This window comes from Myotis daubentonii, chromosome 5 (genome assembly GCF_963259705.1).
Source record: "Myotis daubentonii chromosome 5, mMyoDau2.1, whole genome shotgun sequence".
Taxonomy (NCBI): domain Eukaryota; kingdom Metazoa; phylum Chordata; class Mammalia; order Chiroptera; family Vespertilionidae; genus Myotis; species Myotis daubentonii.
Window position 1 is genome coordinate 7920066 of NC_081844.1, and position 23217 is coordinate 7943282.

Sequence of the window (23217 nt, forward strand, 5' to 3'; positions counted from 1 at the left end):
AATCAATAAAGGTTGAGTGTTCTGACTACTCCACCAAGGGGCTGTCCCCCATCTCTCTCCCGCTCCCCAGGTCTCCCTGTTCCCTTCGACACAATAATGAAATTAATCCTGTGAATAACCATACAATGGAATCTAAGTGAAAGAAGAGTCATGTTTCTCATCTTAAATCTAAATCTAGAAATGATTAAACTTAGTAAGGAAGACATGTAGAAAGTCAAGATAAGACTTACATCTTCCCAATAACAACATGAAAATTAGAGCTAAACTACAGAACCATCATTCAGAACCACGTGAAATAGAGCTGAATGGAAGTCCTACAACTAAGGATTTAAAGAAGCCACATCAAGACTGGTAGGAGAAGTGGGAACACAGAACAGCCTGGTTCCACACCTATGTGTGGGGGACAAAAATTGGAAGGGATATCCCAGCTACAAAGGTCACCCCTCAGGAGAAGGGGTCCCAGCCCCACACCAGACCCAGACCAGGGTTCTAGTGTCAGGAAGAGAAATCCTCATAACTTCTGGCTGTAAAAACCAGCGGTGATTGAGGCTGAGGGAGACAGGACTGCTGGAGTCCCAACCAGTTCCTCTTAAAGGGCCCATGCACAGACTTACACAGGCTCACTCCCGCTGAGCTCCAGCTCTGGGGCAGCAGCTTGAAAGCACCAGAAACATACAGGGAGGAACTGAATTGTCAGGCATCAGAGAGTGAGCTGGAGAGGCAGCTTTCTCCCAAACAGAAGTACTGGCAGAAGCCACTGTTCCTTTTATAAGACTCCACTTCCCACAGAGCCCACAGGCTAGTGTGCACCATATCTGAGGCTCTATCAACTTGGCTCACCCTGGAGAGTCCCTGAGACCCCACCCTACCCAACTTGTGGGTCCACTCAAGCTGTTTCCAGTGGCTTTTCCATACTAAGGGCCTATCTTGGCTCGTGCTCCAGACTTTTGTAAAATCTCTCAAACAAGTAGCATCTGGCTTCAGTGTGACCCATACCTCTTGCTAAGTGGCCCCATGCCTGGCACTAGCAGCAGCTAGACTTAGATCACAGCTTGGCCTCTGGGCACCTCCAAACCCAGCACAAGTAGCAGCCATTTGCAGATAGCTTTGTAGCTCATGCTGGGTGGCTCCAGGCAGAACACGGGCAGAAGCTGACCCTGGCCTGCACCTCCTGGGAGGTCCCAGAGTCAGCACACATGGTAGGTAGCTCCAGAACATATCAAAGCACCATGTAACCACCTCCACAACCAATACACTAAAGGGGCAGACTCCGTCGGCACCAGAGCCCCTCTGAAATAAGTCCTGCTCTGTGAGATGGTCCCATGTACAGCTAATCCTTCAAGAAAGAAGCCAGACCAAAAAAAAAAAAAAAAAGAAAACTAGCCAAGATAAGCTGATCTCTAGGCCTCTTGCACCAAACAGACAAGTTATGGATGCAAAGGAAAAATTCTTGAGGTAAATTAAAAGTGATACTCCAATAAACACACAAATGTTAAGAAAGTGAAACCCTTATTGTTGATATGGAAAGTTTTAGTGGTCTGGATAAAATGCCAACCATCCACAATATTCCCTTAAGCCCAAGCCTAATAACAGAATAAGACCCTAACTTTCTTCAATTCTATGCAGGCTGAAGAATGAGGCAGCTGCAGAAGAAAAGGTGGAAACTAGCAAAGATTGGTTCATAATGCCCTAGCTGGTTTGGCTCAGTAGCTAAGAGCGTTGGCCTGTGGACTGAAGGGTCCCGGGTTCGATTCCAGTCAAGGGCACATGTCCAGGTTGCAGGCTCAATCCCCAGTAGGGGGTGTGCAGGAGGCAGCTGGTCGATGATTCTCTCTCATCATTGATGTTTCTATCTCTCTCTCCCCATTCCCTTCTTCTGTGAAATCAATACAATTATATACATACTAGAGGCCCGGTGCACAAAAATTTGTGCACTCGGGGGGGAGGGGGGGTCCCTCAGCCTGGCCTGTGCCCTCTCGCAGTCTGGGACCCCTCGGGAGATAACGACCTGCTGGCTTAGGCCTGCTCCCGGGTGGGAGAGGGCAGGCCCAATCCCTAGGTGCAGCCCCTGGTCGGGCTCAGAGCAGGGCCGATTGGGGAGTTTGGGCGCCACCCCGTCATGCACAGAGCAGGGCAGATTGGGAGGTTGTGATGCCACCCTCAGTCACGCTCAGGGTAGGGCCAATTGGGGGGCTGGGGCACCGTCCCCTGTCACACTCAAGGCAGGGTTGATGGGGAGGTTGCAGCGCCACCCCCTGTCACGCACAGAGCAGGGCCAATCAGGGGGTTGGGGCGCTGCCCCCGTCACACACAGAGCAGGGCCCATCAGGGGGTTGGGGCGCTGCCCCCGTCACACACAGAGCAGGGCCCATCAGGGGGTTGGGGCGCTGCCCCCGTCACACACAGAGCAGGGCCCATCAGGGGGTTGGGGCACCGCCCTCTATCACCCACAGAGCAGGGCCGATCAGGGGGTTGGGGCGCCGCCACTCTCACACTCAGGGCAGGGCCGATGGGGAGGTTATGGCTCTACCCCATCACACACAGAGCAGGGCCCGTGGGGGGGGGGGGGTTGGGGAGCTCCCCCCTGTCAGGCACAGAGCAGGGATGCTCGGGGGGTTGGGGCCCCGCCCCCTGTCACACACAGAGCCGCAGGCGATCAGGGGGTTTGGGCGCTGCCCCCTGTCACGCTAATCCCGGTGCCGGGAGGCATATTACCCTTTTACTATATACGGTAGAGGCCTGGTGCACGGGTGGGGCTGGCTGGTTTGCCCTGAAGGGTGTCCTGGATCAGGGTGGGGGTCCCCACTGGGGTGCCTGGCCAGTCTGGGTGAGGGGCTGAGGGCTGTTTTCAGGCTGGGAGTGACTGAAGTTCCCAACCGCTCCTTTTTTTCTTTTCTTTTTTTTTTTTAATTCTGGGCCAGCTTTACCTTGAGGCTTGGCTCCAGCTCTTAGGCCTCCGCGCTAAAAGTAGGTTTCTGGCCTTTGCTTACAATGTTGTGAATCTGCTGGCTGAAGTCTGGCGGTATTTGTTACAATGTTTCTTAAACTGCCCGCTCAGAGGCCTGCAGGCGCAGGCGGGGAACGTTGGTTTCCTCCAACGATCCTCCGTCACTGAAGCAAGCAAGCCTCATGTTAGTTTCAAGCTGCCTGGCTGCCGGCCGCCATCTTGGCTGACAGTTAATTTGCATATCTCGCTGATTAGCCAATGAAAAGGGTAGCGGTCGTACGCCAATTACCATGTTTCTCTTTTATTAGTGTAGACTAGAGGCCCGGTGCACAAAAATTTGTGCACTCGGGGGGGTCCCTCAGCTCAGCCTATGCCCTCTCGCAGTCTGGGACCCCCTCGGGGGATGTCCACCTGCTGGCTTAGGCCCACTTCCTGGAAGATCGGGCCTAAGCTGGCAATCAGACATCCCTCTGGCAGCCCGGGAGCCCTTCGGGGATGTCCACTTGCCAGTGGGGAGCAGGCCAAAGCTGCAGTCGGACATCCTAAGCGCTACTGAGGAGGCGGGAGAGGCTACCGCCACCACCGCTGTGCTGGCAACCATCAGCCTGGCTTGTGGCGGAGCAAGGCTCCCCCTGTGGGAGTGCACTGACCACCAAGGGGCAGCTCCTGCATTGAGCATCTGTCCTGTGGTTGTCAGTGTGTGTCATAGTGACCATTCATTCCCAGTAGTTCTGCTGTTAGGGTCAATTTGCATATTACCCTTTTTTATATAGGATAGAGGCCTGGTGCACGGATGGGGGCCAGCTGGTTTCCCCTGAAGGGTGTCCCGGATCAGGGTGGGGGTCCCGCTGGGGTGTCTGGCCAGCCTGGGTGAGGGGCTGATGGCTGTTTGCAGGCTGGCCAAGCCCCCCAGTGGGGACCCTCACCTTATGGAGGTGTGGCCAGCCTGCGTGAGGGGCTGAGGGCTGTTTTCAGGCAGTCCACAGCCCTTCAGGGTGGGGAGGTCCTGCTGGGGTGCCCGGCCAGCCTGGGTGAGGGGCTGATGGCCATTTTCAGGCTGGCCACATCCCCCAGCGACCCAAGCTCCCAGCCTCTCCTTTTTTTCTTTTTTCCCAGAGCAGCCTGAAAGCAGGTATCTGGGATTTATTTATCTTCTATAATTGAAACTTTGTAGCCTTGAGCGGAGCCCAGGGCCGGCCAGGGCAGACGGAAAGCTTGGCTTCCTCCATTGCCAGGAGCAACCCAAGCCTCCTGCTCGCTCCAGCTCCATGGCCATCTTAGTTGGGTTAATTTGCACACTGGCTCCTGGTTGGCTGGTGGGCGTGGCTTGTGGGTGTAGCAGAGTGATGGTTAATTTGCATCTTTCTCTTTTATTAGTGTAGATATATATGATTGGTTCATAAGATTTAAGGGAAGAAACTGTCTCCATGCCATAAAAGTGCAAGGTGAGGCAGCAAATGCTGATGTAGAAGCTGCAGCAAGTTATCCAGAAGAACTAGCTAAGATAATTAATGAAGGTGGCTCAACTAAATGTAGACAAAACAGCCTTATATTGAAAGATGTCATTCATACAGGATTTTCATAGCTAGAAAGGAGAAATTAGTGCCTGGCTTCAAAGGACAGGCTGACTCTCTTGTTAGGTGCTAATGCAACTTGTGACTTTAAGTTGAAGCCGTACTCAGTTACATTCTGAAAATAGTAGGGGCCTATCTTGGACCCCACTGTACAATGGATGACCCCACCTTGGAGAGTCCCTGAGACCCCTCAAATAAAGAATTATGCTAATCTACTCTGGAGGTGCTCTATAAATGGAACAAGTCTAGCTGACATTCACATCTGTTTACAACATGGTTTACTGAATATTTTAAGCCCACTGTTCAGACCTACTGTGCAGAAAATATTCTTTTTAAAATGTTACTGCTCACTGACAGTACACCTGGTCACACAAGAGCTCTGTCCGATAAAGATGTACAATGAGACTGTGTTGTTTACATGCCTGCTAATACAGCATCCATTTTGCAGCCCATGAATCAAGGAGTAATTTCAACTTTCAAAACTTAAGAAACACATTCCATAAGACCATAGGTATCATAAATGGTGATTCCTCTGATGAATCTAAGAAAAGTAAATGAAAAACTTCAGGAAAGAATTCACCGTTCTACACATCATTAAAAACTCATACAAGTTAACATAAAAAGGCAACAACAATCCAATTACAAAATAGGCAGAGGATCTGAGTAGACATTTCTTTAAAGAGGACATACAGCTGGCCAATAGACACATAAAAGATGCTCAACATCACTGATCAAAAGGGAAATGCAAATTAAAACCAGAGTGAGTTTTCATCTCATACCTTTCTGAAAAGATATCATCAATAAATCAATCAAATGCTGGCAGGATGTAGAGCAAGCATGTCAAACTCGTGGCTCGCATGCAGTCCACAATGAATATTTTTGAGGCCCAGTCAATAAAACATATGTAAGAAACATTTTAATAGAGAGATTAAAAATGGTGGCAGAGTAGGAGGATGCTATATGGACATGCTCCCAGGAACAAGCTGGAATTACAACTGAAATATAGAAAGGCTTCCTGAATAGTCAATGTAAAACTCACAGGAGAGAATGCTGATTCCCAAGGACTGAAGGTAGAGACCACATAGAGACTGGTAGGAGGGGCAGAGGTGTGAAAGGGCTGGCCGGGCACCCACAGACAGCAACTGAAGTCCTGGAAAGATACCTCAGCTGTGAGGGGGGCGGGGGGTGCCACTGAGAACTCTGGGATCTAATCCCGAAGCTGGGCTCCCCAGCAGAGAGCACCAAACTGAGGAGGGTACCCACATAACATCTAGCTGTGAAAAGCAGTGGGGTGCTGTCTGCCAGGGAGTGGCAGCTGAAAGTTTGGGCACCCTCTTAAAGGGCCAACACACAAAAATTCCCTGTGGAGCCACCCACCTTGTGCTCTGGCAGAGGGAGGGTGAAGTGGACTGGAGCTGTGAGAGCAGAACCCAGGACTGGGGACTTGTGGGATAGAGCTCAGAAGGCAGACACCCCAAGTTTCCTGGGCTGAGCAATTGCCTCATACAGCAGAGGACATCTTTCCCACATAGACAACTGCCTTGCCTGGGGGGAAGATAGTCCACACACCCGTTTAGGAAAAAACCTTGCCCTGAGGCCACTTAAGAGATTAAAAGTAACAATTAGCCTCCAGGCAGAAGCAATTGCCCCACCCTGTTGAAAAAACTCTCCCTGTACCTGAGGACAATTGCCTGGGGGCAATTCAAGTCAGAATCCTTGTAATCTGTAGACAGAGGCAGTCTCTGGAAGCTTTGAGTCTTTGCCTGATCCAATTAATCAGAAACAGCCTTTAACACTGTCCTGCACTAGAGATTGAGAGGTATAGAGGATCTACCTAAAACATAGTCACAAACCCAAACAACCAAAACGAGGAAACAAAGAAACAATCCCCAAGTGAAAGAACTAGCAAATTCTCCAGAAGAAAAGATTAATGAAGCAGAGATAAGAAATTTATCTGAAATAGAGTTCAGATGTTAAAAGTGCTCAACAGTATGAAAAAAGACATAGTAACTATGAAAAAAGAACAGTCTGAGATAAAGAATGACATAACACAGCCCTAACCGGTTTGGCTCAGTGGATAGAGTGTCAGCCTGCAGACTGAAAGGTCCCAGGTTCGATTCTGGTCAAGGGCATGTACCTTGGTTGCGGGCACATCCCCGGTGGGAGGTGTGCAGGAGGCAGCTGATCAATGTTTCTCTCTCATTGATGTTTCTATCTCTCTATCCCTCTCCCTTCCTCTCTGTAAAAAAATCAATCAAATATATTTTTAAAAAATGCCATAACACAAATAAAGAACACATTGGAAGGAATACACAGCAGATTAGGGGAAGCTGAGGATCAAATCAGTGAATCAGAAGACAGAGTTGAAAATATTACTCAATCAGAGAACCAAAAAGAAAAAAACAATTAAGAAACAGGAGAACAACTTAAGGGAGCTGCGGGACAGTGTGAAACGTAACAATATTAGAATAGTAGGTGTGCCAGAAGAGGCAGAAAGGGAGAAAGGAATAGAGAAGGTGTTTGAAGAAATGATGGTAGAAAACTTCCCTAGCCTGGTAAAGGAAAAAGTTATACAAGTTCAGGAGGCACAGAGAACCCCCAAACAAGAAGAACCCAAACAGACCCACACCCAGACACATCATAATTAAAATGCCAAAAATTAAAGACAAAGAGAGAATCTTAAAGGCACCAAGAGAAAAGAAAACTGTTACCTACAAAGGAGCTCCCATAAATCTGAAACCTGATTTCTCATCAGAAACTCTACAGGCCAGAAGGAAACGGCCTAAAGTACTCAAGGTAATGGAAAGCAAGGATCTGAGACAAAGATTACTATATCCAGCAAGGTTATCATTCAAAATAGAAGGTCAAATAAAGAGCTTCCCAGACAAAAAAGGCTAAAGGGTTCATCACCACCAAGCCAGCATTACAAGAAATGCTAAAGGGATTACTGTAAGGGATTGCTGAGAAGAAGAAACAGAGAGAGAAACCCAGCCATACAGAATTAAAATGGCTATAAATAAGTACCTCTCAATAATAAACCTAAATGTAAATGGATTAAATTCTCCAATTAAAAGGTTTAGGGTAGCTGAATGGATACAGAAACATGACCTAATTATATGCTGTCTACAAGAGATCCACCTCAAAACAAAAGACACACACAGGATGAAAGTGAAGGGATGGAAAAAAAATTTCCATACAAATGGAAAAGAAAAACAAAGCTGGAGTAGCAATACTCATATCTCACAAAATGCCCCCGTGTGCTGCCTAAGCCTCGCCCCCAGCCGGGACCCCCGTGTGCAGCCCTGGGCGGGCGGGGCTTGGCGGTGCGATCGACCCAAGGAAGCCCTATTCTTGCAGGAATCTTCCTGCAACGGCTTCTAGTGTTATTATACTTAAAATCCTTTTATTCTTGAAATATTAATGTATTATTATATGTAAGATGATTTTTTCTTGAATATAGTAGGCCCTCAGGTTATGTCGAAGATCTGTTCCTATGGTGCCATGTAATGCGATTTTCGGCGTAAGTCAGAACCCACTTACGTAAGCACCTACGTCACTCACATGGAGCACATACACAGTAGTAATGAAGTGAAATAGTAAAAAAAAAATGTAAAAGAAAGATAACAATTACTGACCTTTACTTATGGTAAATAAATAATAAAAAACATAAAGCACATATGTACACACGTCGAAAAAATGACGGAAATTTTTTTTTAATAAATGGGAGATGGCAATGTAACCACAAAACCAGAACCTGCAGACTGCCTATAATTGGTGTTTATTTCATGTAACATTATTATATTTAAAATAGTTTTTCTTGATATTAATGTTTATTGCATGTAACATTATTATATTTAAAATCGTTTTTCTTGAAATATTAAGATTTATTGCATGTAACATTATATTTAAAATCATTTTTCTTGAAATTAAAAAAAGACGTTTTAATAAAAATTTCGTAACAATTTTTACAATACATAATTATTAATAATGAACTACATTTGCTAATGACTGATTACTATAATTGTGTTGCATTCATTTCCCTTACACGCCTTACGCACAGGCGCACCACTTCTCTCCACTAATACTAGCAGCGAATATTTAGCAGCCGATTGCGACGTCATTAGTCTTATTCTGACTTTGTTGTGTGCAATAGGAAATATTTTGCTTGCAGAGAACAAGAAAAATAGGTTTATTTGCGGTACGCTTATTAATTTGTGCAGTTATCCAGTGTCTGGTAATTTAATGTTCAAGAAAAATATTTTTATTAAAATGTTCTATTATTTTACGTTAACGAGTACTCATTTATTTCAGCCCTTTGTATTCAGTACGTCTCTATCGAAATAAATCTATGTTTCTATGAAAACTGAAGCTTTTGTTTTTTTGCGGCCCACATAAACTTAACACCTTGTTTATTTGACCCGTGTTAGCCTTTGAGTTTGACTTATTTGACCCGTGTTAGCCTTTGAGTTTGACATGCTTGATGTAGAGAAAAGGAAACCCTCATGCACTGATGGTGAGATTGCAAACTGGTGTACCCACTATGGAAAATAGGATGGAGTTTCCTCAAAATATTAAAAATAGAACTATCATATGACCCAACAGTCCCACTTGTGGATATTTATCTAAAGAAATCCAAAACAGTAATTTGAAAAAATATATGCATCCCTATGGTTCCTTGCAGAATTATTTACAATTATCAAGATACTAGGGGCCCGGTGCACGAAATTCGTGCACTGGGTGTGTGTGTGGGGGAGTGTCCCTCAGCCCAGCCTGCCCCCTCTCACATACTGGGAGCCCTCAGGCGTTGACCCCCATCACCCTCCAATCTCAGGATCAGCCCCTTGCCCAGGCCTGACGCCTCTGGCCTAGGCATCCGGCCCGGGCAGCGGGGACCTGCAGCTGCAGCGGCCCCACGATCGTGGGCTTCGCTTTAGGCCCAGGCAAGGGACCCCTAGCTCCTGGGACTGCCAGCTTCGACCGTGCCCAGCGCCCATCGCTGGCTCCACCCCTACTTCCTGCTATCACTGTCAGTGGCAGGGGGCTTCTTCCTGCTTTCCCTTTCACCTCCCTGCATTGTGCCTACATATGCAAATTAGCCGCCATCTTGTTGGCAGTTAACTGCCAATCTTAGTTGGCAGTTAATTTGCATATAGCCCTGATTAGCCAATGAAAAGGGTAGCTCGTACGCCAATTACCATTTTTCTCTTTTATTAGTGTTGATGGAAGCCACCCAAGTGCCCATCAATAGATGACTGGATAAAGATGTGATACAAGCCTTGGTTGGGTAGCTCAACTGGTTAAAGTGTCCTCCTGATACACCAAGGTTGAAAGGTTTGATCTCTGACCAAGGCACATATGTAAGAATCAACCAATGAATGCATAAGGAAGCGGAACAACAAATCAATGTTTCTCTCTCTCTCTCTCTCTCCAATAAGTAAAATTTGAAAAAAGATGTGTTATATCTATATCTATATATACATATACATATATATATGGTGGAATATTGTTCTACCATAGAAAAGAATGAAATCTTACCATTTGTGGTGTGCTCTATCACTCAGGAGCGCACCTGTGCCTTTCCCCATCCTTTCTTCCACCCCCACAGGCACGTTACCTTTGCCCTTCTCCTAAGCTCCAAGGTCTCTTCTTCTTCTGTAGCTGGTTTTCTTAGCCTACGGAGCCCAGCTGGCTCACTTCTACTATCTCCGTAACTTTCAAAATAAACTTGCTCTTATAATTTGAAGAAAAAAAAAAAAGGGGGGAAATCTTATCATTTGCGACATTTATAAAACTAGAGCAGCCGTGGGTAAACTACGGCCCACGGGCTGGATCCAGCCCGTTTGAAATGAATAAAACTAAAAAAGAAAAAAAGACCGTACCCTTTTATGTAATGATGTTTACTTTGAATTTCTATTAGTTCACACAAACACTCCATCTATGCTTTTGTTCCGGCCCTCCGGTCCAGTTTAAGAACCCATTGTGGTCCTCGAGTCAAAAAGTTTGCCCACCCCTGAACTAGAGGGTATTATACTAAGTGAAATAAGACAAAGACAGATACCATATGATTTCACTTATACATGGAATACAGAAAACAAAATAAATGAATAAACAAAACAGAAACAGAGAACTGATGGTTACCAGATAGGTAAGGCTTTGGGGGGCTGGGTGAAAAAGGTGAGGGGATTAAGTACAAATTGATAGTTACAAAATATTCATGGAGATGTCAAGTACAACATAGGGAATCCTATATAATAAAGCAATAATATGCAAATTAACCCTCATGCCCTCACAAGATGGCTGCCCACGACCAGGCCAGCAGGGGGGATAGTGAGGGACGACCAAACGACTGAACAAGCAGGCTACATGGGGCAACCAGACGAGCAGGGGGGTTAGTGAGGGGTGACCAAATGACTGAATAGCTGGCTGCATGGGGTGACCAGGCTGGCAGGGGAGCGGGGGTGGGGCGCAGTTAGGAGCGACCAGGCCAGCAGGGGCAGCAACCAGGCTGGCATGCATGGCATGCAGAGGCAGTGAGGGGATATCAGGCTGGCGGCGGGGGTGTGTGTGTGTGTGTGTGTGTGTGGTGGTGGGTGCGGTGGGGGGGGGGGGGGGGGGGCAATTAGGGGCGACCAGGCAGGCAGGCAGCCAGGCAGGCGAGTGATTAGGAGCGAGCAGTCCAGGATTGTGAGAGGGATGTCCGACTGCTGGCTGCAGTCGAACATCCCCCAAGGGGTTCCGGATTAGAGAGGATGCAGGCCAGGCTGGGGGACACCCCACCCCCCACCCCAGTGCATGAATTTCATGCACCGGGCCTCTAGTATAGTAAAATAATATTGTAATTATTTATGATGTTAGGTGAATACTAGACTTATCAGGGGGATCACTTCATAAATTATATGTCTAATCACTATGTTGTACACCTAAAACAAATGTAATATTGAATGTCAACTGTAATTTAAAAAAATAAATTTCTACAGCCACCCAAACTTTCAGCAATCACCACCCTTATCAATCAGCAGCTATAAACATCCAAGCTAAGACCCTTCATCAGCAAAACGATTATGACTCACTGAAGACTCAGATGATGGTTAGCATTTTTAGCAATAAGAAATTTATAAATTAAGGTATGTACATTGTTTCTTTCAACAATGTTATTGTACTTAACAGACCTTGGTATAGTGCAGGGGTGGGCAAACTTTTTGACTCGAGGGCCACAATGGGTTCTTAAACTGGACCGGAGGGCCGGAACAAAAGCATGGATGGAGTGTTTATGTGAACTAATATAAATTCAAAGTAAACATCATTACATAAAAGGGTACGGTCTTTTTTTTTTTTAGTTTTATTCATTTCAAACGGGCCGGATCCAGCCCGCGGGCCACAGTTTGCCCACGGCTGGTATAGTGTAAACATAACTTATATGAGCTGGGAAACCAAAATATTATGTGACTCACTTTACTGCAATTTTGCTTCCTGGTGGTAGTCTGGATTGGAAGCACAGTATCTCCGAGGTCTGCATGTACTAAAATAAAGAGCTCAGGGGATGTATGTACTCAACAGCAGAATTGATGGGACAGAGAAAAGGATCAACTTGAAGACAGGAAGGGAAACTGTCCAACTGACCAACAGAGAGAAAATAGACAAACTTAAACAGAGTGTAAGGTATGCGTGAAACTATAAAATCTGTGTACTGAGAATCCTGAGAAAAGAGCAGGTGGGGCTGAATAAGCACCTGAAGAGAAAAATGGCTCAACTTCCCTGATTCAGAAAGAGACATAAAGCCAGATTCAAGAAGTAGAAAGAACCCCAAAACAAAAATCCAAAGAAATCCATACCAAGACACATCATAATAAACTTCTGAAAACTAAAGATGAAAAGAAGAAAAAACCCTTAGAAGTCACCAGAGAAAAAAACACTATCTTTCCTCTAGGAGAAAAGGAAATCCAGAGAACAGCCAACCTCTGGTCAGAAGCCATGGAGGGAAAAGGAAGGGCTCATATTCCCAAGTGAGAGGAAATCGTCAGCCATGGATACCGCCTCCAGTGAAAACAGCCCTCAAGAATGAAGAGGGATCAGGACATTCTCAGATGAATCCAAAAAAGTGCATTTGCCACCAGCAAACTTAACCTAAAAGAATGGCAGAAGGAAATGTGTTAAACAGAAAGAAAATGATTAAAGGAGTTCAGAATAGGTGCCTAAGACGGGCCACTCTGCATGTGGGTTGCTTTGAACTAAAGGCATTTGAGGCCATGCAGGCTCAGGAGACACTTCTCCCATGAAGAATTTAAATTGGGGCCTTGCCCATAATAATTATCACCAGAAATAACTATTTTTGAGCTCTCTATAGGGCAGGCAAACTAACTTCTAATTACTGAACACCTGCTCTTCTTGTCCTGCAATGACCCTCCTCCCCCTGTAGCTCCAGGTGTCTGACCTCTCCCTTATCTCAGAATGTCACATCTATTTCATTTTATCTTTCTGTGTGGAACTTATACTGTTACAATAACCTGGTTATTATTTAACAGTAAAGGAGTAAAGACTAGTTAATATAGGCATGCCATTTATACAGCTCTGCTAATTTAACACTTTCCAAGTCCGTTCTCTGCTGATGGATGGGAGAAGGGACTGAACAAAGGCAGTTTGGACACATGCCCAGTAAGATCTGAGTGGAAAAGTGCCTGTCAGTCACACCAGGATAGGTGTGGTCAACTGCAAGGTCTGGAAACCTGAATATTTAACTCTGAACAAAGGGGCACTCTCTCGCCCTAGCCGGTTTGGTTCAGTGGATAGAGCGATGGCCTGTGGATCAAAGGGTCCTGGGTTCCATTCCGGTTAAGGACACATAACTTGGTTGCAGGCTCTTCCCTAGCCTGGGCCCTGGTCGGTGCAGTAGGCAACCAATTGATGTGTTTCTCTCATATCAATGTTTCTCTGTCTTTCCCTCTCTCTTCAACTCTCCCTAAAAATCAATGGAAAAATATCCTCATGTGAGGATTAACAAAGGGGCACTCCCTCCTGGTTTTTACCCCCTTGGCTGCTTGCCTGTGCTCCTGTGACTCCTGTTGTAGGGGGTGCCCTCCCCGGTGCCCACATGGCTCATGGACTCTAACTGATGTTGAACTGGACCCAGCTGCAACATGGAACAGAAGCTCTGGACACTGGTCCTCCTTTTGGCTCTACTGGAACCCCAGTTGCACCTTTTTCAGGATCGGGTCAAGGGGCATGGGACTTTGCCACCTGAGGAATGTAACACCATGAAAATAAAGTCCTCTACCACACCTCACTCTCCCGTGGGGGCTTCTTAAAGTGCTCATTTCAGTGGTACCCCAAGAACCTCATGCCTACTCGAGTCTAAGAAATCTGACCCACTGGTTCCTACAGCAACAGAAACTCTCATGTGTGTGTGGTTCCTGTACGTATTAAATTTGGTTATTTCCTCTTGCTAATCTGTCTCATGCAGATTTAATTAGTAGACAAATAGAACAAACCTAAAATAGCAGAGGAAAATTTCTCCCTCCCCGTCACAATGAATGAAGGAAATGTGGAACAGAAGAAAATGGTAAGCCAAAATATGAGTAAATGCAACAGGCTTTCCTTTGCCTTTTAAGTTTTCTAAATAAGGTTTGATAGTTAAAGCAAAATTTGTAACATTGGGATGTGCTTCTAAATGTGTTACAGAAACTATTTAAATTGATTATGTTAGAGAGGGAAAGGGTGAAAGAGAAGTCAAGAATGTGGTAGGTTATGCATATATAATGTTATATCAGAGTAATCTCTAGAAATGCTATATTATCTCTCTCCCAATTTTTTTCTTGGAAGGCAACCAAAATTTTTGGTGGCCTTGAAAAAAATAAATAAATAAAAATGCCATATTGACAAATATTCTTTGGTTGACAAACTTTAGGCTCTTAAACCTATCCTGGGCTCATCTGTGCACTTCCTTGTAAAAATCCACCCTTCCTATCTGATCATCCTGGATTTCTGATCCGGTTCCTTTCCCTCCACCACTTCCAGATGACATTGATAACCCTGGCCTGTCTTCAGCAAGAATCCTGATAGGTCATTTTAGCCAGAATCCCCACTGTGATGTGATTTATAATAGTTGGTCTATGCCACTTTCTGGCACAGAGCTCCTGAAACTCTAGGAATTTCCTAAGTGATGAGAGCCACAAAGGTGTCTTTAGTTATGTTAGTGTGGTAACTTTGAACCCTACCTAAGGATGGGGCATTGTTTGCCAGGGGAACCAACCAGTGATTAGAGGGTTAGAACTATCAGTCCCACATCCTCCCCCAAACTCCAGAGAAGGAAGAGAAGCTAGAGGTTGAATCAACAGCCAACAGCCAATTGGTGGACACGTGGAGATGCAGGGAAAGTGGAGAGAGCATGGAAGCTCCTTCCCCCTTCCCACATACCTTGCTCTGTACATGTCTTCCATCTGGCTATTCTTGAGTCATATCTATATGCATGATGTGCACTGACCACCGGGGGATAGACGCAGGAGCTGCTCCCTGGTGGTCAGTGCGCTCCCACAGCCAACCTCCTGGATCGCCGGCCAGGCTGAGGGACTCCACTTGTGCACGAATTCATGCACCGGGCCTCTAGTTCTTTTATAATGAACCAGTGATCTAGTAAGTAAAATGTTCCTCTGAGTTCTGTGAGCCGCTCTAGCAAATTAATCAAACCCAAGAAGGGGGGTTGTAGGAATCTCTGATTTACAGCCAGTCGGTCAGAAAGATAGGTGACAACCTGGGCTTGTGACCAGCGTCTCAAGTGGGAGGAGTGGGTGTACAGTCTTGCAGGACGGAGTCTTTAGGTTGTGGGATCCATGCTCTCTTTGAAAATTCTTTGTGAATATAGGGGAACTCGCCCCCCCATTAGAAACACCCAAAAGTCCCCCTTATGCCCTGATGTTTCCTCTTAATAATTTTCTATTCACTGACCCCAAATCCTGCTCCTTGGCTATAAATTCCCTTTTTTTTTTTTTTTTTAAAATATATTTTATTGAGTTTTCACAGAGAGGAAGGGAGAGAAACAGATAGTTAGAAACATCGATGAGAGAGACATCGATCAGCTGCCTCCTGCACATCTCCCACTGGGGATGTGCCCGCAACCCAGGTACATGCCCTTGACCGGAATCGAACCCGGGACCCTTCGGTCCGCAGGCCGACGCTCTATCCACTGAGCCAAACCGGTTTCGGCTAAATTCCCTTTTGTCTATATTTGGAGTTTAGCCCAATATCTGTCCCCTACTGTAAAATCCCATTGCAGTGGTCCCTACATCTACCACAATGGTCCTGAACAGTTTGCCTTACCATCTTTAGACAAGTATCACTGAATATTTTTTCTTTAGAAATATAAATAAATACACTCAATAATACACTACGTATATCAAAATGGAATTATAGAAAATGTTCGAGTAACCCATAGGAAGGCAAGAACAAAAAAAACAGAGAAATAAAAAACAGAACAAATGGGAGAAAAGACAGATTTAAGCCCTAACATGTCAATAAATGATTATGTTAAAATACAAATGGTCTAAATACATCAGTTAACACAGCAACTGGAAGTGGATTAAAAAACATGACTCAACTACAGCATACCTCAAAGATACTGAGGTTTGTGGGTCTTGACCATTGCAATAAAGCAAATATCGCAATAAAGCGAGTCACATGAACTTCTTGGTTTCCCAGTGCATATAAAAGTTATGTTTACACTACACTGTAGTTGTTAAGTGTGCAACAGCATTGTCTAAAAATACAATGTACATATCATAATTTTTTAAAAATTTATTGCAAATAAATACAAACCATCATGTGAGCCCTCAGTGAGTAATAATGTTGTTGCTTGTGGAAGGTCTTGCCTTGATATTGATGAAAACACAGTAATATGAGGTCTACCTGTGGCTGCTATTTAAACAAAACTCACTTCAGCCCGACCAGTGTGGCTCAGTGGCTGAGTGTCGACCTATGAACCAGGAGGTTAAGGTTCAATTCCTGGTCAGAGCACATGCCTGGGTTGTGGGCTCAATCCCCAGTGTGGGGCGTGCAGAGACAGCTGATCAATAATTCTCTCTCATCACTGATGTTTCTATCTCCCTTCCTGAAATCAAAAATATAAAAACAACAAAAAAGTAACTCACTTCAAATACAATGATGTAGGCAGGTTGAAAGTAAAAAGATGGAGAGTATATGTTACATAATAATTAATTAAAAGGAAAAGAAGTAGCAAATGCCAAAAAAGGTAGAATTTAGCAAAAAGAAAATTATAATACCAGTAAACTAGAGGCCTGGTGCACGAAATTCATGCTGGGGGGGGGGGGGGCGGGGGGGATTCTATCAGCCCGGCCTGCACCTTCTTACAATCTGGGACATCCCTCTCACAATCCAGGACTGCTGGCTCCTAACAGCTCGCCTGCCTGCTCGCCCCTAACCGCTTGCCTGCCTGCTCACCCCTAACCGCTCACCTGCCTGCCTGATCGCCCTAACCGCCTCAGCCTCATCCCCTGCTGTTGTGGCTTCGTACAGAAGGACGTCTGGAATGACATCTGGAAGGTCGTTCGGCTATCAGGTCTAATTAGCATATTATGCTTTTATTATTATAGATGGATAATTTAGTAATTTACTGAACGGAAGCCATGGAAGGAAAAGGAAGGGCTCATATTAAAATTATTAAATTACCCATCCTATCTAATAAAAGAGAAACATGGTAATTGGCGTATGACCGCTACCCTTCCCATTGGCTAATCAGAGAGATATGCAAATTAACTGCCAGCCAAGATGGCCGCCGGCAGCCAGGCAGCTTTAAACTAACATGAGGCTTGCTTACTTCAGTGACTCCAACGTTCCCCGCCTGCCTTGCCGGCCTCTGAGCTTGCAGTTTAAGAAACATTGTAACAAATATAGAAGCTAAACAAAACCCCAGAAACCTGCTTTCAGCGAGCCCAGGATCTCAGAGCTGGAGTTGATACAGAGTTTCGATTATAGAACCGAAACAAACCAGATACCTTCTTTCAGCAGCAGAGGCCTCAGAGCTGGAGCCAGAGCTAAAGCTGGCCCAGAATAAAAAAGAAAAGAAAAAAAGGAGCAGTTGGGAGCTTCAGTCGGCCTGAAAATAGCCCTCAGCCACTCACCCAGACTGGCCAGGCACCCCAGTGGGGACCCCCACCCTGAAGGGTGTGTGACCAGCTGCAAACAGCCATCATCCCCTCACCCAGGCTGGCCAGGCAGCCCAGTGGGGGCCCCACCCTGATCTAGGACACCCTTCAGGGCAAACCAGCCAGCCCCCACACATGCACCAGGCCTCTATCCTATATAGTAAAAGGGTAATATGCCTCCCAGCACTGGGATCAGTGGAGCCGCGAGGCCTCCCAGCACCGGGATCAGCATGAGAGGGGGCAGCGCCCAAACCCCCTGATCGCCCTGCAGCTCTGTGTGTGACAGGGGGCGGGGCCACAACCTCCCTATCCACCCTGCTCTGTTTGTGACAGGGGAAGGCACCCAACCCCTGATCAGCCCTGCTCTGTGCCTGATAGGGGGGAGCTCCCCAACCCCCTGATCACCCTGCGGCTCTGTGTGTGACAGGGTGCAGCGCCCCAACCCCCCCACCCTCCATGGGCCCTGTTCTGTGTGTGATGGGGTAGAGCCATAACCTCCCCATCGGCCCTGCTCTGAGTGTGACAGTGGCGGAGCCCCAACCCCCTGGTCGGCCCTGCTCTGTGGGTGATAGAGGGCGGCGCCCCAGCCCCCTGATCTGCCCTGCCCTGAGTGTGATAGGGGGCGGTGCCCCAACTCCCCTATCGGCCCTACTCTGTGAGTGACAGGGGGGAGCTCCTCAACCCCCTGATCAGCCCAGCTCTGTGCATGACAGGGGGGAGCTCCCCAACCCCCTGATTGGCCCTGCTCTGTGCGTGACAGGGTACGGAGCCCCAACCCCCCTGATGGGCCCTGCTCTGTGCATGACATGGGGTGGCGCCGCAACCTCCCCATCGACCCTGCCTTGAGTGTGACAGGGGGCGGTGCCCCAACCCCCCATTTGGCCCTACCCTTAGCGTGACTGAGGGTGGCATCGCAACCTCCCAATCTGCCCTGCTCTGTGCATGACAGGGGTTGGCGCCCCAACTCCTCAATCGGCCCTGCTCTGAACTCGAGCAGGGGCTGCACCTAGGGATTGGGCCTGCCCTCTGCCACCCGGGAGCAGGCCTAAGCCAACAGGTCGTTATCTCCCGAGGGGTCCCAGACTGTTAGAGGGCACAGGCTGGGCTGAGGGCCCCCCCCCCCCCGAGTGCACAAATTTTTGTGCACCGGGCCTCTAGTCCTATATAATAAAAGCCTAATATGCTAAGTGTCTGGTCGTCCGTTCAACCAACCAAAGTGCAATATGCTAATGATATGCGAAGGCCGCTCAACTGATCGCTATGACGTGCACTGACCACCAGGGGGCAAACTGTTGACTGGTCAACGAGTCCCTATGATGTGCACTAACCACCAGGGGGCATACGCTCCAACAGGCAGGTTAGCTTGCTGCTGGGGCCTGGCCGATCGGGACTAAGCAAGATGGGCCAGGTTAGCTTGCTGCCGGGGCCTGGCCGATCGGGACTATGCAAGATGGGCCGGACACACCCTGGAGCCCTCTTGCAGTCCCTCCCTGGCTGGCCAACCTCCTGCGTCCCTCCCTGGCCCCGATTGTGCACCGGTGGGGTCCCTCGGCCTGGCCTGCACCCTCTCGCAATCTGGGACCCCTCGGGGGATGTCAGAGAACCGGTTTCGGCCCGATCCTGTAGGCCAGGCCGAGGGACCCCACTGGTGCACGAATTTGTGCACCGAACCTCTAGTTTATTATAACATTTGGTTATTGGCAAATGTTTGCAAGGATGTGGGGGATGTGGAGAAAGATACCAGAGTGATTGCACCACAGGTTCATCCCCTAAGAAGACATTTCTAAATATACATGTAATATGTGAGTAGCAATTCTAATGCATATGCACCAAACAGAGAGCGGCAAAGGCAGAAACTGACAGAACCGAAAGGAGAAACAGGCAAATCACTACAGTTGGAGATGTCAACATCCCTTCTCTCAAGAACTGGAAGAACAATCAACTACACAGAAAGTCAGGAAGGATATAGAAAACTCAATAGCAGCATCAACCAATAGGCTCTAATCAACATTTACAGAACACCCAATGAGAACAGAATATATGTTCCTTTCAAATACCAACAGAACATACAACAATACAGACCACACACTGGGCCATTGAGATCCCAGAAAGAGAGAAGAACGCCACCCCCCCCCCCCCAAAATCTAAAAGTACTGACATCATACATTGTGTTATCTGATCATAATGGAATCAAACTAGAAATCAATAACAGAAAGCTCAGAGGAAAATCTGCAAGCCTTGGAAATGAAACCATATTTCTAAATAATCCTTAGGTCAAAGAAGGCGGCTCATTAGAAATACAAAATATACTGAAATTAATAAAAATAAAAATGTACCTTATTACAATTTGTGGGATGTGACTAAAGCAGTGTTAAGATGGACATTTATGGTACTAACATGCCTGCATTAGAAATGCTTACATAAGCGGGAAAGTCCCACCTCAAGCTTCTTAATGTAAGCTTTCCACCTCAAGAACCAAGAAAGGGAACAGTAAAATAAACCCAAAGAATGCAAGATGAAGAAATAATAGATGAGACAAAAACTCAATAAAATTGAAACCACAAAAACAGTAGGGAAAAAAATCAATGAAACAATGATGATGGAATACCACAAATAACTCCACACGCATAAATTTGACAATTTAAGATGAAAACAGCCAATCCTTTGAAAAACACAAACCACTACAGCTCATCTACTATGAAGTAGATAGTATGAACAGCCCCCATTAAGGATGTTGAACCTATAATTAAAATATAACTTAGAGCCCAGCCAGTGTGGCTCAGTGGTTGAGCATCAACCTATGAACCAGGAGGTCACAATTCGATTCCCAGTCAGGCACATGCTCGGGTTGAGGACTTGATCCCCAAGGTAGGGCATGCAGGAGGCAACCAATCAATGATTCTCTCTCGTCATTGATGTTTCTTTTCTATCTCTCCCTCTCAAATCAGTAAAAACAAGAAAAAAAATAAGCTTAAAAAAAAAAAAAGAATACCACTTCTGCTACAGCCCTTCTAAGTCTCCCAGGTCATAGATTTCACTAGAGAATTCTAACAAGTGTTCAAAAATTAACACCGATTTTGCACAATCTCTTATAATAAGAGGAGGGGACACTTCCAAATTCATCTTATGAAGCTAGTATTACCCTAAAACCAAAGCTAGACAATGACAATAAAATAAACACAGAACAATTTCACTCCTGAACAGATATAAAATAATAGCAAACAAAACTCAGCAATATATAAAGAGATTTTATACCATGACATTAAGGGAATGCAAGGCTGGTTCAATAATTAAAAATCAGTCAACACAATCCAGCACATTAACAGCCTAAAGAAAATTCACATGTTCATTATCAACTGAAGCAGAAAAGACTTTTGATTAAATCCAACACCCATACACAATAAGAAATCTCAGGGAGAAAAAATTGAGGTGCTTCATCTTGATAATGAGAATTACAAAAACTTATAGCTAACAGCATATTTAATGGTGAGATGACACTTTCCCCCTAAGACTAGCTACAAGGCAAGGAAATCCTCTCTCACCACTGCTATTCAACATTCTGCTGGAGGTTCTAGCCAATGGAATGAGGCAAGAAAAAAAAAGGCATAAAAGCTGGAAAGAAATAAAACTGTCCTTATTTGCAGATAACATGGTTGTCTACAAAGAAAATCCAGGACTCTATTTAAAAACAAGCAAATACACATTAAAAAAAAACCAACCCTCCTTAAAACTGATACAGTATATGAATCCGGCAAGGTCACAGAATAAAAAATAAACATACAAATATCTGTTGTGTTTCTTATAGTAGAAATGATTATATTGTCATCAAAATTAAAAATATAATTCCATTTGCAATTGCTTAAAAAATGAGGTACTTATGTATAATAAAACATGTATAGAACTTGTGCATTGAGAACCACCAACCAGTGATGAAAGAAATCAAAGAGAATGGAAAGGCATATCACATTCACAGATCACAAGACCCAGATAGTAAAAATGTCAATGCTCCGTAAATTGACACACACGTTTAACAAAATTTTTTATCAAAATCTCAGTGGGATTTTTTGCAGATATGAGCAAGATTATTCTAAAATGCATAGAGAAAAGCAGAGAAATGAAAATACATAATTTCAAAAAAGAAGAATAAAATAAGAGGAGCCAGTCCACATATAAACTATGTACTATTAGTGGAAAGACAAATACATCAATGGACCAAAACGGAGAACCCAACAATAACCCACACAAATATGCTCAACTGAGTTTTGACAAGAGAATAAAAGCAATTCAGTGGAAACAAACTTTTCTGCCAAGAGGGCCGAAGCAATTGGACATCTACTAGCAAAAATAAAACAAAACAAAAAAACAAACTGTGACCTAATTCTCCACCTTATACAAAAATTAGAGATATAGACTTAAATGCAAATGGACCACAGATTGTAGACTTAAATGTATTTTGGACCAAAATGTAAAGTGGATAACTAAAGGAAAAAACATAGAAAATCTTTGGGATCTAAAACGAGGCAAAGAATCCTTAGACTTTATACCAAAAGCATGATCCTTAAAAGGAAAAATTGATTAACTTAACCCAAATTTAAAACTTTTGCCCTGCTGAAGACCCTGTGAAATGGATGGGATGAGAAGAAATATTTACAAAACATACATCCAACAAAGGACAAGTATGTAGACTATATATAGAGTTCTCAAAACTCAACAGTAAAAAAACCAAAATGGACAATTAGAACATGGGCAATAGTGTGGTGAAGGCCTGGGAGGGGTGGGTGTGGGGTGGAGAGAGTTAATGGGGAAAAAAAAGGGGAGACATCTAATACTTTCAACAATAGAGATAAACCAAAAAAAAAAAAAAAAAAAAAAAGGACAAAAGTCATGAAGAGACCTTTTATGGAGAGGATATAGATTGCAGATGAGCACATGAAAAGACATCTAACTTCATTAGCCATTAGAGAATTCAAATTTAAGTCCACAGGAGATATCAGTATGCATCTATCAGAATGGCTGAAATAAAAAATGGTGAAAGCCAGCCAGTAACTCTGCTTACCTGAATGTGTTTCTGCAGAAATTTAGACAAAGCTGGCAATAATAAAGTCATATTACGAGCCTTAAAGACACTGAAGTCATTAAGGTCCCTGAAAATGGCAATAAGGAAATAAATTAATTAATTAAATAAAAAACAGTGACAACATCAAATGTTGGCAAGGATGTGGGGAATATAGTGGAAATGTAAAATGGTACAGTCACTTTGGAAAAAGGTATCAGACAACCCAACAATGGATACCTGGGCATGTGTCCCCAGAGAAATGAAGACTGATGTTCACACAAAACTGTACAAAAATGTTTACAGCAACGTTATGCAAAATGCTCTAAACTGGAAACCACCCAGATCTCCTTCAGCAGGTGAATAGTTCAACAAACTGTGATACAGCCATACAATGGGATCTTTCCTTAGTAATAAAAACAGAACGGACTACTGACACAGGAAAACACTTGCTGAAGCTCCACAAAATTATGCTGATTGAAAACCATACCC

The 23217-nt window shown here is 45.1% G+C and overlaps 1 protein-coding gene and 1 non-coding gene across 8 annotated transcripts in view; one reads left to right on the top strand and one right to left on the bottom strand.

Annotated features, from left to right (window-relative positions):
• The window catches only part of ZNF496 (zinc finger protein 496), a 73495-nt gene that overhangs the window by 36646 nt on the left and 13632 nt on the right, over positions 1 to 23217 (bottom strand). The window lies entirely within an intron of this gene.
• LOC132236335 (small nucleolar RNA SNORA33) lies at positions 22705 to 22834 on the top strand. Its single transcript, XR_009453273.1, has one exon. It is a non-coding gene; the product is annotated as a small nucleolar RNA SNORA33 (small nucleolar RNA).